The sequence below is a fragment of the Argiope bruennichi genome, chromosome 7, assembly GCF_947563725.1.
Source record: "Argiope bruennichi chromosome 7, qqArgBrue1.1, whole genome shotgun sequence".
Lineage (NCBI taxonomy): Eukaryota > Metazoa > Arthropoda > Arachnida > Araneae > Araneidae > Argiope > Argiope bruennichi.
Window position 1 is genome coordinate 82,944,911 of NC_079157.1, and position 12,460 is coordinate 82,957,370.

Genomic DNA, 12,460 nt, shown 5'->3' on the forward strand with positions numbered 1-12,460 from the left:
TGTCGAGCAGTCGTGGCCGAGTGGTTAAGGCGATGGACTCGAAATCCATTGGGATATTCCCGCGTAGGTTCGAATCCTACCGGCTGCGTCGTCTATTCTTTTACATCCTTCACATATAAATTACTGTAATCGGACAATAATTTCACAGAAATGTCCGTCGAGCAGTCGAGGCCGAGTGGTTAAGGCGATGGACTCAAAATCCATTGGGATATTCCTGCGTAGGTTCGAATCCTACTGGCTGCGTCGTCTCTTCTTTTACATCTTTCATATATAAATTATTGTAATCGTGACAATAATTTCACAGAAATGTCCGTCGAGTAGTCGTGGCCGAGTGGTTAAGGCGATGGACTCGAAATTGATTGGGAAATTCCCGCGTAGGTTCGAATCCTACAGGCAGCGTCGTCTCTTCTTTTACACCCTTCATATAGAAATTACTGTAATCGCGACAATAATTTCACAGAAATGTCAGTCGAGCAGTCGTGGCCGAGTGGTTAAGGCGATGGACTCGAAATCGATTAGGATATTCCCGCGTAGGTTCGAATCCTAACGGCTGCGTCGTCTCTTCTTTTACATCCTTCATATATAAATTATTGTAATCGCGACAATAATTTCACGGAAATGTCCGTCGAGCAGTCGTGGCCGAGTGGTTAAGGCGATGGACTCGAAATTGATTGGGAAATTCCCGCGTAGGTTCGAATCCTACAGGCAGCGTCGTCTCTTCTTTTACACCCTTCATATAGAAATTACTGTAATCGCGACAATAATTTCACAGAAATGTCAGTCGAGCAGTCGTGGCCGAGTGGTTAAGGCGATGGACTCGAAATTGATTGGGAAATTCCCGCGTAGGTTCGAATCCTAACGGCTGCGTCGTCTCATCTTTTACATCCTTCATATATAAAATACTGTAATCGCGACAATAATTTAACAGAAATGTCCGTCGAGCAGTCGTGGCCGAGTGGTTAAGGAGATGGACTCGAAATCCATTGGGATATTCCCGCGTAGGTTCGAATCCTACCGGCAGCGTCGTCTCTTCTTTTACATCCTTCATATATAAATTACTGTAATCGCGACAATAATTTCACAGAAATGACCGTCGAGCTGTCGTGGCCGAGTGGTTAAGGCGGTGGACTCGAAATCCATTGTGATATTCCCGCGTTGGTTCGAATCCTACCGGCAGCGTCGTCTCTTCTTTTACATCCTTCATATATAAATTACTGAAATCGCGACAATAATTTCACAGAAATGTCCGTCGAGCGGTCGTGGCCGAGTGGTTAAGGCGATGGACTCGAAATCCATTAGAATATTCCCGCTTAGGTTCGAATCCTAACGGCTGCGTCGTCTCTTCTTTTACACCCTTAATATATAAATTACTGTAATCGTGACAATAATTTCACAGAAATGTTCGACGAGCAGTCGTGGCCGAGTGGGTAAGGCGATGGGCTCGAAATCCATTGGGATATTCTCGTGTATTCTCGAATCCTACTGGCTGCGTCGTCTCTTCTTTTACAGCCTTCATATATAAATTACTGTAATCGTGACAATAATTTTACAGAATTGACCGTCGAGCAGTTGTGGCCGAGTGGTTAAGACGTTAGTCTCGAAATCCATTAGGATATTCCCGCTTAGGTTCGAATCCTAACGGCTGCGTCGTCACTTCTTTTGCATCCTTCATATATAAATTACTGTAATCGCGACAATAATTTTATAGAAATGACCGTCGAGCAGTTGTGGCCGATTGGTTAAGGCGATATACTCGAAATCCATGAAGATATTCCCGCTTAGGTTCGAATCCTACCGGCTGCGTCGTCTCTGCTTATACATCTTTCATATATAAATTATTGTAATCGCGACAATAATTTCACGGAAATGTCCGTCGAGCAGTCGTGGCCGAGTGGTTAAGGCGATGGACTCGAAATCCATTGGGATATTCCTGCGTAGGTTCGAATCCTATCGGCTGCGTCGTCTCTTCTTTTACATCCTTCATATATAAATTACTGTAATCGCGACAATAATTTCACAGAAATGTCCGTCGAGCAGTCGTGGCCGAGTGGTTAAGGCGATGGACTCGAAATCGATGAGTATATTCCCGCGTAGGTTCGAATCCTAACAGCTGCGTGGTCTATTCTTTTATATCCTTCATATATAAATTACTGTAACCGCGACAATAATTTCACAGAAATGACCGTCGAGTAGTCGTGGCCGAGTGGTTAAGGCTATGGACTCGAAATCCATTGGGATATTCCCCCGTTGGTTTGAATCCTACCGGATGCGTCGTCTCTTCTTTTACATCCTTCACATATAAATTACTGTAATTGCGACAATAATTTCACAGAAATGTCCGCCGAGCAGTCGTGGCCGAGAGGGTAAGGCGATGGACTCGAAATCCATTGGGATATTCTCGCGTATTCTCGAATCCTACTGGCTGCGTCGTCTCTTCTTTTACAGCCTTCATATATAAATTACTGTAATCGTGACAATAATTTTACAGAATTGACCGTCGAGCAGTCGAGGCCGAGTGGTTAAGGCGATGGACTCAAAATCCATTGGGATATTCCTGCGTAGGTTCGAATCCTACTGGCTGCGTCGTCTCTTCTTTTACATCTTTCATATATAAATTATTGTAATCGTGACAATAATTTCACAGAAATGTCCGTCGAGTAGTCGTGGCCGAGTGGTTTAGGCGATGGACTCGAAATTGATTGGGAAATTCCCGCGTAGGTCCGAATCCTACAGGCAGCGTCGTCTCTTCTTTTACACCCTTCATATATAAATTACTGTAATCGCGACAATATTTTCACAGAAATGTCAGTAGAGCAGTCGTGGCCGAGTGGTTAAGGCGATGGACTCGAAATCGATTAGGATATTCCCGCGTAGGTTCGAATCCGAACGGCTGCGTCGTCTCTTCTTTTACATCCTTCATATATAAACTACTGTAATCGTGACAATAATTTCACAGAAATGTCCGCCGAGCAGTCGTGGCCGAGTGGGTAAGGCGATGGACTCGAAATCCATTGGGATATTCTCGCGTATTCTCGAATCCTACTGGCTGCGTCGTCTCTTCTTTTAATGCCTTCATATATAAATTACTGTAATCGTGACAATAATTTTACAGAATTGACCGTCGAGCAGTTGTGGCCGAGTGGTTAAGGCGTAAGTCTCGAAATCCATTAGGATATTCCCGCTTAGGTTCGAATCCTAACGGCAGCGTCGTCACTTCTTTTACATCCTTCATATATAAATTACTGTAATCGCGACAATAATTTTATAGAAATGACCGTCGAGCAGTCGTGGACGATTGGTTAAGGCGATATACTCGAAATCCGTTAGGATATTCCCGCTTAGGTTCGAATCCTACCGGCTGCGTCGTCTCTTCTTTTACATCCTTCATATATAAATTATTGTAATCGCGACAATAATTTCACGGAAATGTCCGTCGAGCAGTCGTGGCCGAGTGGTTCAGGCGATGGACTCAAAATCCATTGGGATATTCCTGCGTAGGTTCGAATCCTACTGGCTGCGTCGTCTCTTCTTTTACATCTTTCATATATAAATTATTGTAATCGTGACAATAATGTCACAGAAATGTCCGTCGAGTAGTCGTGGCCGAGTGGTTAAGGCGATGGACTCGAAATTGATTGGGAAATTCCCGCGTAGGTTCGAATCCTACAGGCAGCGTGTTCTCTTCTTTTACATCCTTCATATATAAATTACTGTAATCGCGACAATAATTTCACAGAAATGTCCGTCGAGCAGTCGTGGCCGAGTGGTTAAGGCGATGGACTCGAAATCCATTCTGATATTCCCGCGTAGGTTCGAATCCTACCGGCTGCGTCGTCTATTCTTTTACATCCTTGACATATAAATTACTGTAATCGGACAATAATTTCACAGAAATGTCCGTCGAGCAGTCGAGGCCGAATGGTTAAGGCGATGGACTCGAAATCGATTAGGATATTCCCGCGTAGGTTCGAATCCTACCGGCAGCGTTGTCTCTTCTTTTACATCCTTCACATATAAATTACTGTAATCGCGACAATAATTTCACAGAAATGTCCGTCGAGCAGTTGTGGCCGTGTGGTTAAGGCGTAAGTCTCGAAATCATTAGGATATTCCCGCTTAGGTTCGAATCCTAACGGCTGCGTCGTCACTTCTTTTACATCCTTCATATATAAATTACTGTAATCGCGACAATAATTTTATAGAAATGACCGTCGAGCAGTCGTGGCCGATTGGTTAAGGCGATATACTCGAAATCCGTTAGGATATTCCCGCTTAGGTTCGAATCCTACAGGCAGCGTCGTCTCTTCTTTTACACCCTTCATATAGAAATTACTGTAATCGCGACAATAATTTCACAGAAATGTCAGTCGAGCAGTCGTGGCCGAGTGGTTAAGGCGATGGACTCGAAATCGATTAGGATATTCCCGCGTAGGTTCGAATCCTAACGGCTGCGTCGTCTCTTCTTTTACATCCTTCATATATAAATTATTGTAATCGTGACAATAATTTCACAGAAATGTCCGTCGAGTAGTCGTGGCCGAGTGGTTAAGGCGATGGACTCGAAATTGATTGGGAAATTCCCGCGTAGGTTCGAATCCTACAGGCAGCGTCGTCTCTTCTTTTACACCCTTCATATAGAAATTACTGTAATCGCGACAATAATTTCACAGAAATGTCAGTCGAGCAGTCGTGGCCGAGTGGTTAAGGCGATGGACTCGAAATTGATTGGGAAATTCCCGCGTAGGTTCGAATCCTAACGGCTGCGTCGTCTCATCTTTTACATCCTTCATATATAAAATACTGCAATCGCGACAATAATTTAACAGAAATGTCCGTCGAGCAGTCGTGGCCGAGTGGTTAAGGAGATGGACTCGAAATCCATTGGGATATTCCCGCGTAGGTTCGAATCCTACCGGCAGCGTCGTCTCTTCTTTTACATCCTTCATATATAAATTACTGTAATCGCGACAATAATTTCACAGAAATAACCGTCGAGCAGTCGTGGCCGAGTGGTTAAGGCGGTGGACTCGAAATCCATTGTGATATTCCCGCGTTGGTTCGAATCCTACCGGCAGCGTCGTCTCTTCTTTTACATCCTTCATATATAAATTACTGAAATCGCGACAATAATTTCACAGAAATGTCCGTCGAGCGGTCGTGGCCGAGTGGTTAAGGCGATGGACTCGAAATCCATTAGAATATTCCCGCTTAGGTTCGAATCCTAACGGCTGCGTCGTCTCTTCTTTTACACCCTTAATATATAAATTACTGTAATCGTGACAATAATTTCACAGAAATGTTCGACGAGCAGTCGTGGCCGAGTGGGTAAGGCGATGGGCTCGAAATCCATTGGGATATTCTCGTGTATTCTCGAATCCTACTGGCTGCGTCGTCTCTTCTTTTACAGCCTTCATATATAAATTACTGTAATCGTGACAATAATTTTACAGAATTGACCGTCGAGCAGTTGTGGCCGAGTGGTTAAGACGTTAGTCTCGAAATCCATTAGGATATTCCCGCTTAGGTTCGAATCCTAACGGCTGCGTCGTCACTTCTTTTGCATCCTTCATATATAAATTACTGTAATCGCGACAATAATTTTATAGAAATGACCGTCGAGCAGTTGTGGCCGATTGGTTAAGGCGATATACTCGAAATCCATGAAGATATTCCCGCTTAGGTTCGAATCCTACCGGCTGCGTCGTCTCTGCTTATACATCTTTCATATATAAATTATTGTAATCGCGACAATAATTTCACGGAAATGTCCGTCGAGCAGTCGTGGCCGAGTGGTTAAGGCGATGGACTCGAAATCCATTGGGATATTCCTGCGTAGGTTCGAATCCTATCGGCTGCGTCGTCTCTTCTTTTACATCCTTCATATATAAATTACTGTAATCGCGACAATAATTTCACAGAAATGTCCGTCGAGCAGTCGTGGCCGAGTGGTTAAGGCGATGGACTCGAAATCGATGAGTATATTCCCGCGTAGGTTCGAATCCTAACAGCTGCGTGGTCTATTCTTTTATATCCTTCATATATAAATTACTGTAACCGCGACAATAATTTCACAGAAATGACCGTCGAGTAGTCGTGGCCGAGTGGTTAAGGCTATGGACTCGAAATCCATTGGGATATTCCCCCGTTGGTTTGAATCCTACCGGATGCGTCGTCTCTTCTTTTACATCCTTCACATATAAATTACTGTAATTGCGACAATAATTTCACAGAAATGTCCGCCGAGCAGTCGTGGCCGAGTGGGTAAGGCGATGGACTCGAAATCCATTGGGATATTCTCGCGTATTCTCGAATCCTACTGGCTGCGTCGTCTCTTCTTTTACAGCCTTCATATATAAATTACTGTAATCGTGACAATAATTTTACAGAATTGACCGTCGAGCAGTCGAGGCCGAGTGGTTAAGGCGATGGACTCAAAATCCATTGGGATATTCCTGCGTAGGTTCGAATCCTACTGGCTGCGTCGTCTCTTCTTTTACATCTTTCATATATAAATTATTGTAATCGTGACAATAATTTCACAGAAATGTCCGTCGAGTAGTCGTGGCCGAGTGGTTTAGGCGATGGACTCGAAATTGATTGGGAAATTCCCGCGTAGGTCCGAATCCTACAGGCAGCGTCGTCTCTTCTTTTACACCCTTCATATATAAATTACTGTAATCGCGACAATATTTTCACAGAAATGTCAGTAGAGCAGTCGTGGCCGAGTGGTTAAGGCGATGGACTCGAAATCGATTAGGATATTCCCGCGTAGGTTCGAATCCGAACGGCTGCGTCGTCTCTTCTTTTACATCCTTCATATATAAATTACTGTAATCGTGACAATAATTTCACAGAAATGTCCGCCGAGCAGTCGTGGCCGAGTGGGTAAGGCGATGGACTCGAAATCCATTGGGATATTCTCGCGTATTCTCGAATCCTACTGGCTGCGTCGTCTCTTCTTTTAATGCCTTCATATATAAATTACTGTAATCGTGACAATAATTTTACAGAATTGACCGTCGAGCAGTTGTGGCCGAGTGGTTAAGGCGTAAGTCTCGAAATCCATTAGGATATTCCCGCTTAGGTTCGAATCCTAACGGCAGCGTCGTCACTTCTTTTACATCCTTCATATATAAATTACTGTAATCGCGACAATAATTTTATAGAAATGACCGTCGAGCAGTCGTGGACGATTGGTTAAGGCGATATACTCGAAATCCGTTAGGATATTCCCGCTTAGGTTCGAATCCTACCGGCTGCGTCGTCTCTTCTTTTACATCCTTCATATATAAATTATTGTAATCGCGACAATAATTTCACGGAAATGTCCGTCGAGCAGTCGTGGCCGAGTGGTTCAGGCGATGGACTCAAAATCCATTGGGATATTCCTGCGTAGGTTCGAATCCTACTGGCTGCGTCGTCTCTTCTTTTACATCTTTCATATATAAATTATTGTAATCGTGACAATAATGTCACAGAAATGTCCGTCGAGTAGTCGTGGCCGAGTGGTTAAGGCGATGGACTCGAAATTGATTGGGAAATTCCCGCGTAGGTTCGAATCCTACAGGCAGCGTGTTCTCTTCTTTTACATCCTTCATATATAAATTACTGTAATCGCGACAATAATTTCACAGAAATGTCCGTCGAGCAGTCGTGGCCGAGTGGTTAAGGCGATGGACTCGAAATCCATTCTGATATTCCCGCGTAGGTTCGAATCCTACCGGCTGCGTCGTCTATTCTTTTACATCCTTGACATATAAATTACTGTAATCGGACAATAATTTCACAGAAATGTCCGTCGAGCAGTCGAGGCCGAATGGTTAAGGCGATGGACTCGAAATCGATTAGGATATTCCCGCGTAGGTTCGAATCCTACCGGCAGCGTTGTCTCTTCTTTTACATCCTTCACATATAAATTACTGTAATCGCGACAATAATTTCACAGAAATGTCCGTCGAGCAGTTGTGGCCGTGTGGTTAAGGCGTAAGTCTCGAAATCATTAGGATATTCCCGCTTAGGTTCGAATCCTAACGGCTGCGTCGTCACTTCTTTTACATCCTTCATATATAAATTACTGTAATCGCGACAATAATTTTATAGAAATGACCGTCGAGCAGTCGTGGCCGATTGGTTAAGGCGATATACTCGAAATCCGTTAGGATATTCCCGCTTAGGTTCGAATCCTACCGGCTGCGTCGTCTCTTCTTTTACATCCTTCATATATAAATTATTGTAATCGCGACAATAATTTCACGGAAATGCCCGTCGAGCAGTCATGGCCGAGTGGTTAAGGCGATGGACTCAAAATCCATTGGGATATTCCTGCGTAGGTTCGAATCCTACTGGCTGCGTCGTCTCTTCTTTTACATCTTTCATATATAAATTATTGTAATCGTGACAATAATGTCTCAGAAATGTCCGTCGAGTAGTCGTGGCCGAGTGGTTAAGGCGATGGACTCGAAATTGATTGGGAAATTCCCGCGTAGGTTCGAATCCTACAGGCCGCGTCGTCTCTTCTTTCACATCCTTCATATATAAATTACTGTAATCGCGACAATAATTTCACAGAAATGTCCGTCGAGCAGTCGTGGCCGAGTGGTTAAGGCGATGGACTCGAAATCCATTCTGATATTCCCGCGTAGGTTCGAATCCTACCGGCTGCGTCGTCTATTCTTTTACATCCTTGACATATAAATTACTGTAATCGGACAATAATTTCACAGAAATGTCCGTCGAGCAGTAGAGGCCGAATGGTTAAGGCGATGGACTCGAAATCGATTAGGATATTCCCGCGTAGGTTCGAATCCTACCGGCAGCGTTGTCTCTTCTTTTACATCCTTCACATATAAATTACTGTAATCGCGACAATAATTTCACAGAAAAGACCGTCGAGTAGTCGTGGCCGAGTGGTTAAGGCAATGGACTCGAAATCCATTGGGATATTCCCCCGTAGGTTCGAATCCTACCGGCTGCGTCGTCTCTTCTTTTACATCCTTCACATATAAATTACTGTAATCGCGACAATAATTTCACAGAAATGTCCGTCGAGCAGTCGTGGCCGAGTGGTTAAGGCGATGGAATCGAAATAAATTGGGATATTCCTGCTTAGGTTCGAATCCTACTGACTGCGACGTCTCTTCTTTTACATCCTTCATATATAAATTACTGTAATCGCGACAATAATTTCACAGAAATAACCGTCGAGCAGTCGTGGCCGAGTGGTTAAGGTGATGGATTCGAAATCAATTAGGATATTTCCGCTTAGGTTCGAATCCTACCGGCTGCGTCGTCTCTTCTTTTACATCCTTCACATATAAATTACTGTAATCGCGACAATAATTTCACAGAAATGTCCGTCGAGCAGTCGTGGCCGAGTCATCAAGGCGATGGAATCGAAATCCATCGGGGTATTTCCGCTCAGGTTCGAATCCTGACGCCTGCGTCGTCTCTTCTTTTACATCCTTCAAATATAAATTACTGTAATAGTGACAATAATTTCACAGAAATGTCCGCCGAGCAGTAGTGGCCGAGTGGGTAAGGCAATGGACTCGAAATCCATTGGGATATTCTCGCGTATTCTCGAATCCTACTGGCTGCGTCGTCTATTCTTTTACAGCCTTCATATATAAATTACTGTAATCGTGACAATAATTTTACAGAATTGAACGTCGAGTAGTTGTGGCCGAGTGGTTAAGGCGTTAGTCTCGAAATCCATTAGGATATTCCCGCTTAGGTTCGAATACTAACGGCTGCATCGTCACTTCTTTTACATCCTTCATATATAAATTACTGTAATCGCGACAATAATTTTATAGAAATGACCGTCGAGCAGTCGTGGCCGATTGGTTAAGGCGATATACTCGAAATCCGTTAGGATATTCCCGCTTAGGTTCGAATCCTACCGGCTGCGTCGTATCTTCTATTAAATCCTTCATATATAAATTATTGTAATCGCCATAATAATTTCACGGAAATGTCCGTCGAGCAGTCGTGGCCGAGTGGTTAAGGCGATGGACTCGAAATCAATTAGGATATTTCCGCTTAGGTTCGAATCCTACCGGCTGCGTCGTCTCTTCTTTTACATCCTTCATATATAAATTATTGTAATCGCGACAATAATTTCACAGAAATGTCCGTCGAGGAGTCGTGGCCGAGTGGTTAAGGCGATGGACTCGAAATCTATTGGGATATTCCCGCGTATGTTCGAATCCTACCGGCTGCGTCGTATCTTCTTTTACATCCTTCACATATAAATTACTGTAATCGTGACAATAATTTCACAGAAATGTCCGTCGAGCAGTCGTGGCCGAGTGGTTAAGCCGATGGACTCGAAATCCATTGGGATATTCCCGCGAAGGTTCGAATCCTACCGGCTGCGTCGACTATTCTTTTACATCCTTCACATATAAATTACTGTAATCGGACAATAATTTCACAGAAATGTCCGTCGAGCAGTCGAGGCCGAGTGGATAAGGCGATGGACTCAAAATCCGTTGGGATATTCCTGCGTAGGTTCGAATCCTACTGGCTGCGTCGTTTCTTCTTTTACATCTTTCATATATAAATTATTGTAATCGTGACAATAATTTCACAGAAATGTCCGTCGAGTAGTCGTGGCCGAGTCGTTAAGGCGATGGACTCGAAATCGATTGGGAAATTCCCGCGTAGGTTCGAATCCTACAGGCAGCGTCGTCTCTTCTTTTACATCCTTCATATATAAATTACTGTAATCGCGACAATAATTTCACAGAAATGTCCGTCGAGCAGTCGTGGCCGAGTGGTTAAGGCGATGGACTCGAAATCCATTGGGATATTCCCGCGTAGGTTCGAGTCCTACCGGCTGCGTCGTCTATTCTTTTACATCCTTCACATATAAATTACTGTAATCGAGACAATAATTTCACAGACATGTCCGTCGAGGAGTCGTGGCCGAGTGGTTAAGGCGATGGACTCGAAATCCATGGTGATATTCCCGCGTAGGTTCGAATCCTACTGGCTGTGTCGTCTCTTCTTTTACATCCTTCATATATAAATTATTGTAATCGCGACAATAATTTCACAGAAATGCCCGTCGAGCAGTCGTGGCCGAGTGGTTAAGGCGATGGACTCGAAATCCATTAGGATATTCCCGCGTAGGTTCGAATCCTGCCGGCTGCATCGTCTATTCTTTTACATCCTTCACATATAAATTACTGTAATCGTGACAATAATTTCACAGAAATGTCCGTCGAGCAGTCGTGGCCGAGTGGTTAAGGCGATGGACTCGAAATCCATTAGGATATTCCCGCGTAGGTTCGAATCCTACCGGCTGCATCGTCTATTCTTTTACATCCTTCACATATAAATTACTGTAATCGTGACAATAATTTCACAGAAATGTCCGTCGAGCAGTCGTGGCCGAGTGGTTAAGGCGATGGACTCGAAATCCATTGGGATATTCCCGCGTAGGTTCGAATCCTACCGGCTGCGTCGTCTATTCTTTTACATCCTTCACATATAAATTACTGTAATCGTGACAATAATTTCACAGAAATGTCCGTCGAGCAGTCGTGGAGGAGTGGTGAAGGCGATGGACTCGAAATCCATTGGGATATTCCCGCGTAGGTTCGAATCCTACCAGCTGCGTCGTCTCTTCTTTTACATCCTTCATATATAAATTATTGTAATCGCGACAATAATTTCACAGAACTGTCCGTCGAGCAGTCGTGGCCGAGTGGTTAAGGCGATGGACTCGAAATCGATTGGGAAATTCCCGCGTAGGTTCGAATCCTACAGGCAGCGTCGTCTCTTCTTTTACATCCTTCATATATAAATTATTGTAATCGTGACAATAATTTCACAGAAATGTCCGTCGAGCAGTCGTGGCCGAGTGGTTAAGGCGATGGACTCGAAATCCATTGGGATATTCCCGCGTAGGTTCGAATCCTACCGGCTGCGTCGTCTATTCTTTTACATCCTTCACATATAAATTACTGTAATCGTGACAATAATTTCACAGAAATGTCCGTCGAGCAGTCGTGGAGGAGTGGTGAAGGCGATGGACTCGAAATCCATTGGGATATTCCCGCGTAGGTTCGAATCCTACCGGCTGCGTCGTCTCTTCTTTTACATCCTTCATATATAAATTATTGTAATCGCGACAATAATTTCACAGAAATGTCCGTCGAGCAGTCGTGGCCGAGTGGTTAAGGCGATGGACTCGAAATCGATTGGGAAATTCCCGCGTAGGTTCGAATCCTACAGGCAGCGTCGTCTCTTCTTTTACATCCTTCATATATAAATTATTGTAATCGCGACAATAATTTCACAGAAATGTCCGTCGAGCAGTCGTGGCCGAGTGGTTAAGGCGATGGACTCGAAATCCATTAGGATATTCCCGCGTAGGTTCGAATTCTACCGGCTGCATCGTCTATTCTTTTACATCCTTCACATATAAATTACTGTAATCGTGACAATAATT

The 12,460-nt window shown here is 44.0% G+C and overlaps 40 non-coding genes across 40 annotated transcripts; all 40 read left to right on the plus strand.

Annotated features, from left to right (window-relative positions):
* Positions 1–6: 6 nt before the first annotated feature.
* Positions 7–88, plus strand: Trnas-cga (transfer RNA serine (anticodon CGA)). The gene has a single exon. It is a non-coding gene; the product is annotated as a tRNA-Ser (tRNA).
* Positions 89–161: 73 nt separating this feature from the next.
* Trnal-caa (transfer RNA leucine (anticodon CAA)) lies at positions 162–243 on the plus strand. The gene has a single exon. It is a non-coding gene; the product is annotated as a tRNA-Leu (tRNA).
* A 230-nt stretch (positions 244–473) lies between these two features.
* Trnas-cga (transfer RNA serine (anticodon CGA)) lies at positions 474–555 on the plus strand. The gene has a single exon. It is a non-coding gene; the product is annotated as a tRNA-Ser (tRNA).
* A 74-nt stretch (positions 556–629) lies between these two features.
* On the plus strand, positions 630–711 carry Trnas-cga (transfer RNA serine (anticodon CGA)). The gene has a single exon. It is a non-coding gene; the product is annotated as a tRNA-Ser (tRNA).
* A 74-nt stretch (positions 712–785) lies between these two features.
* Trnas-cga (transfer RNA serine (anticodon CGA)) lies at positions 786–867 on the plus strand. Its single transcript has one exon. It is a non-coding gene; the product is annotated as a tRNA-Ser (tRNA).
* A 74-nt stretch (positions 868–941) lies between these two features.
* Trnas-cga (transfer RNA serine (anticodon CGA)) lies at positions 942–1,023 on the plus strand. Its single transcript has one exon. It is a non-coding gene; the product is annotated as a tRNA-Ser (tRNA).
* Positions 1,024–1,097: 74 nt separating this feature from the next.
* On the plus strand, positions 1,098–1,179 carry Trnas-cga (transfer RNA serine (anticodon CGA)). Its single transcript has one exon. It is a non-coding gene; the product is annotated as a tRNA-Ser (tRNA).
* Positions 1,180–1,253: 74 nt separating this feature from the next.
* Trnas-cga (transfer RNA serine (anticodon CGA)) lies at positions 1,254–1,335 on the plus strand. The gene has a single exon. It is a non-coding gene; the product is annotated as a tRNA-Ser (tRNA).
* Positions 1,336–1,877: 542 nt separating this feature from the next.
* Trnas-cga (transfer RNA serine (anticodon CGA)) lies at positions 1,878–1,959 on the plus strand. Its single transcript has one exon. It is a non-coding gene; the product is annotated as a tRNA-Ser (tRNA).
* Positions 1,960–2,501: 542 nt separating this feature from the next.
* On the plus strand, positions 2,502–2,583 carry Trnal-caa (transfer RNA leucine (anticodon CAA)). Its single transcript has one exon. It is a non-coding gene; the product is annotated as a tRNA-Leu (tRNA).
* An 854-nt stretch (positions 2,584–3,437) lies between these two features.
* Positions 3,438–3,519, plus strand: Trnal-caa (transfer RNA leucine (anticodon CAA)). The gene has a single exon. It is a non-coding gene; the product is annotated as a tRNA-Leu (tRNA).
* A 230-nt stretch (positions 3,520–3,749) lies between these two features.
* Positions 3,750–3,831, plus strand: Trnas-cga (transfer RNA serine (anticodon CGA)). Its single transcript has one exon. It is a non-coding gene; the product is annotated as a tRNA-Ser (tRNA).
* Positions 3,832–4,371: 540 nt separating this feature from the next.
* Trnas-cga (transfer RNA serine (anticodon CGA)) lies at positions 4,372–4,453 on the plus strand. Its single transcript has one exon. It is a non-coding gene; the product is annotated as a tRNA-Ser (tRNA).
* Positions 4,454–4,683: 230 nt separating this feature from the next.
* Positions 4,684–4,765, plus strand: Trnas-cga (transfer RNA serine (anticodon CGA)). The gene has a single exon. It is a non-coding gene; the product is annotated as a tRNA-Ser (tRNA).
* Positions 4,766–4,839: 74 nt separating this feature from the next.
* Trnas-cga (transfer RNA serine (anticodon CGA)) lies at positions 4,840–4,921 on the plus strand. The gene has a single exon. It is a non-coding gene; the product is annotated as a tRNA-Ser (tRNA).
* A 74-nt stretch (positions 4,922–4,995) lies between these two features.
* Trnas-cga (transfer RNA serine (anticodon CGA)) lies at positions 4,996–5,077 on the plus strand. The gene has a single exon. It is a non-coding gene; the product is annotated as a tRNA-Ser (tRNA).
* A 74-nt stretch (positions 5,078–5,151) lies between these two features.
* On the plus strand, positions 5,152–5,233 carry Trnas-cga (transfer RNA serine (anticodon CGA)). The gene has a single exon. It is a non-coding gene; the product is annotated as a tRNA-Ser (tRNA).
* Positions 5,234–5,775: 542 nt separating this feature from the next.
* Positions 5,776–5,857, plus strand: Trnas-cga (transfer RNA serine (anticodon CGA)). The gene has a single exon. It is a non-coding gene; the product is annotated as a tRNA-Ser (tRNA).
* A 542-nt stretch (positions 5,858–6,399) lies between these two features.
* Positions 6,400–6,481, plus strand: Trnal-caa (transfer RNA leucine (anticodon CAA)). Its single transcript has one exon. It is a non-coding gene; the product is annotated as a tRNA-Leu (tRNA).
* An 854-nt stretch (positions 6,482–7,335) lies between these two features.
* On the plus strand, positions 7,336–7,417 carry Trnal-caa (transfer RNA leucine (anticodon CAA)). Its single transcript has one exon. It is a non-coding gene; the product is annotated as a tRNA-Leu (tRNA).
* Positions 7,418–7,647: 230 nt separating this feature from the next.
* On the plus strand, positions 7,648–7,729 carry Trnas-cga (transfer RNA serine (anticodon CGA)). Its single transcript has one exon. It is a non-coding gene; the product is annotated as a tRNA-Ser (tRNA).
* A 540-nt stretch (positions 7,730–8,269) lies between these two features.
* On the plus strand, positions 8,270–8,351 carry Trnal-caa (transfer RNA leucine (anticodon CAA)). Its single transcript has one exon. It is a non-coding gene; the product is annotated as a tRNA-Leu (tRNA).
* A 230-nt stretch (positions 8,352–8,581) lies between these two features.
* On the plus strand, positions 8,582–8,663 carry Trnas-cga (transfer RNA serine (anticodon CGA)). Its single transcript has one exon. It is a non-coding gene; the product is annotated as a tRNA-Ser (tRNA).
* A 229-nt stretch (positions 8,664–8,892) lies between these two features.
* Trnas-cga (transfer RNA serine (anticodon CGA)) lies at positions 8,893–8,974 on the plus strand. Its single transcript has one exon. It is a non-coding gene; the product is annotated as a tRNA-Ser (tRNA).
* A 230-nt stretch (positions 8,975–9,204) lies between these two features.
* Trnas-cga (transfer RNA serine (anticodon CGA)) lies at positions 9,205–9,286 on the plus strand. The gene has a single exon. It is a non-coding gene; the product is annotated as a tRNA-Ser (tRNA).
* A 698-nt stretch (positions 9,287–9,984) lies between these two features.
* Positions 9,985–10,066, plus strand: Trnas-cga (transfer RNA serine (anticodon CGA)). Its single transcript has one exon. It is a non-coding gene; the product is annotated as a tRNA-Ser (tRNA).
* Positions 10,067–10,140: 74 nt separating this feature from the next.
* Trnas-cga (transfer RNA serine (anticodon CGA)) lies at positions 10,141–10,222 on the plus strand. Its single transcript has one exon. It is a non-coding gene; the product is annotated as a tRNA-Ser (tRNA).
* Positions 10,223–10,296: 74 nt separating this feature from the next.
* On the plus strand, positions 10,297–10,378 carry Trnas-cga (transfer RNA serine (anticodon CGA)). The gene has a single exon. It is a non-coding gene; the product is annotated as a tRNA-Ser (tRNA).
* Positions 10,379–10,451: 73 nt separating this feature from the next.
* Positions 10,452–10,533, plus strand: Trnal-caa (transfer RNA leucine (anticodon CAA)). Its single transcript has one exon. It is a non-coding gene; the product is annotated as a tRNA-Leu (tRNA).
* A 230-nt stretch (positions 10,534–10,763) lies between these two features.
* Positions 10,764–10,845, plus strand: Trnas-cga (transfer RNA serine (anticodon CGA)). Its single transcript has one exon. It is a non-coding gene; the product is annotated as a tRNA-Ser (tRNA).
* Positions 10,846–10,919: 74 nt separating this feature from the next.
* On the plus strand, positions 10,920–11,001 carry Trnas-cga (transfer RNA serine (anticodon CGA)). The gene has a single exon. It is a non-coding gene; the product is annotated as a tRNA-Ser (tRNA).
* A 74-nt stretch (positions 11,002–11,075) lies between these two features.
* On the plus strand, positions 11,076–11,157 carry Trnas-cga (transfer RNA serine (anticodon CGA)). Its single transcript has one exon. It is a non-coding gene; the product is annotated as a tRNA-Ser (tRNA).
* A 74-nt stretch (positions 11,158–11,231) lies between these two features.
* On the plus strand, positions 11,232–11,313 carry Trnas-cga (transfer RNA serine (anticodon CGA)). Its single transcript has one exon. It is a non-coding gene; the product is annotated as a tRNA-Ser (tRNA).
* Positions 11,314–11,387: 74 nt separating this feature from the next.
* Positions 11,388–11,469, plus strand: Trnas-cga (transfer RNA serine (anticodon CGA)). Its single transcript has one exon. It is a non-coding gene; the product is annotated as a tRNA-Ser (tRNA).
* A 74-nt stretch (positions 11,470–11,543) lies between these two features.
* Trnas-cga (transfer RNA serine (anticodon CGA)) lies at positions 11,544–11,625 on the plus strand. Its single transcript has one exon. It is a non-coding gene; the product is annotated as a tRNA-Ser (tRNA).
* A 74-nt stretch (positions 11,626–11,699) lies between these two features.
* Trnas-cga (transfer RNA serine (anticodon CGA)) lies at positions 11,700–11,781 on the plus strand. Its single transcript has one exon. It is a non-coding gene; the product is annotated as a tRNA-Ser (tRNA).
* Positions 11,782–11,855: 74 nt separating this feature from the next.
* Trnas-cga (transfer RNA serine (anticodon CGA)) lies at positions 11,856–11,937 on the plus strand. The gene has a single exon. It is a non-coding gene; the product is annotated as a tRNA-Ser (tRNA).
* Positions 11,938–12,011: 74 nt separating this feature from the next.
* On the plus strand, positions 12,012–12,093 carry Trnas-cga (transfer RNA serine (anticodon CGA)). Its single transcript has one exon. It is a non-coding gene; the product is annotated as a tRNA-Ser (tRNA).
* Positions 12,094–12,167: 74 nt separating this feature from the next.
* Trnas-cga (transfer RNA serine (anticodon CGA)) lies at positions 12,168–12,249 on the plus strand. Its single transcript has one exon. It is a non-coding gene; the product is annotated as a tRNA-Ser (tRNA).
* A 74-nt stretch (positions 12,250–12,323) lies between these two features.
* Trnas-cga (transfer RNA serine (anticodon CGA)) lies at positions 12,324–12,405 on the plus strand. Its single transcript has one exon. It is a non-coding gene; the product is annotated as a tRNA-Ser (tRNA).
* The last annotated feature ends 55 nt before the right edge of the window (positions 12,406–12,460 follow it).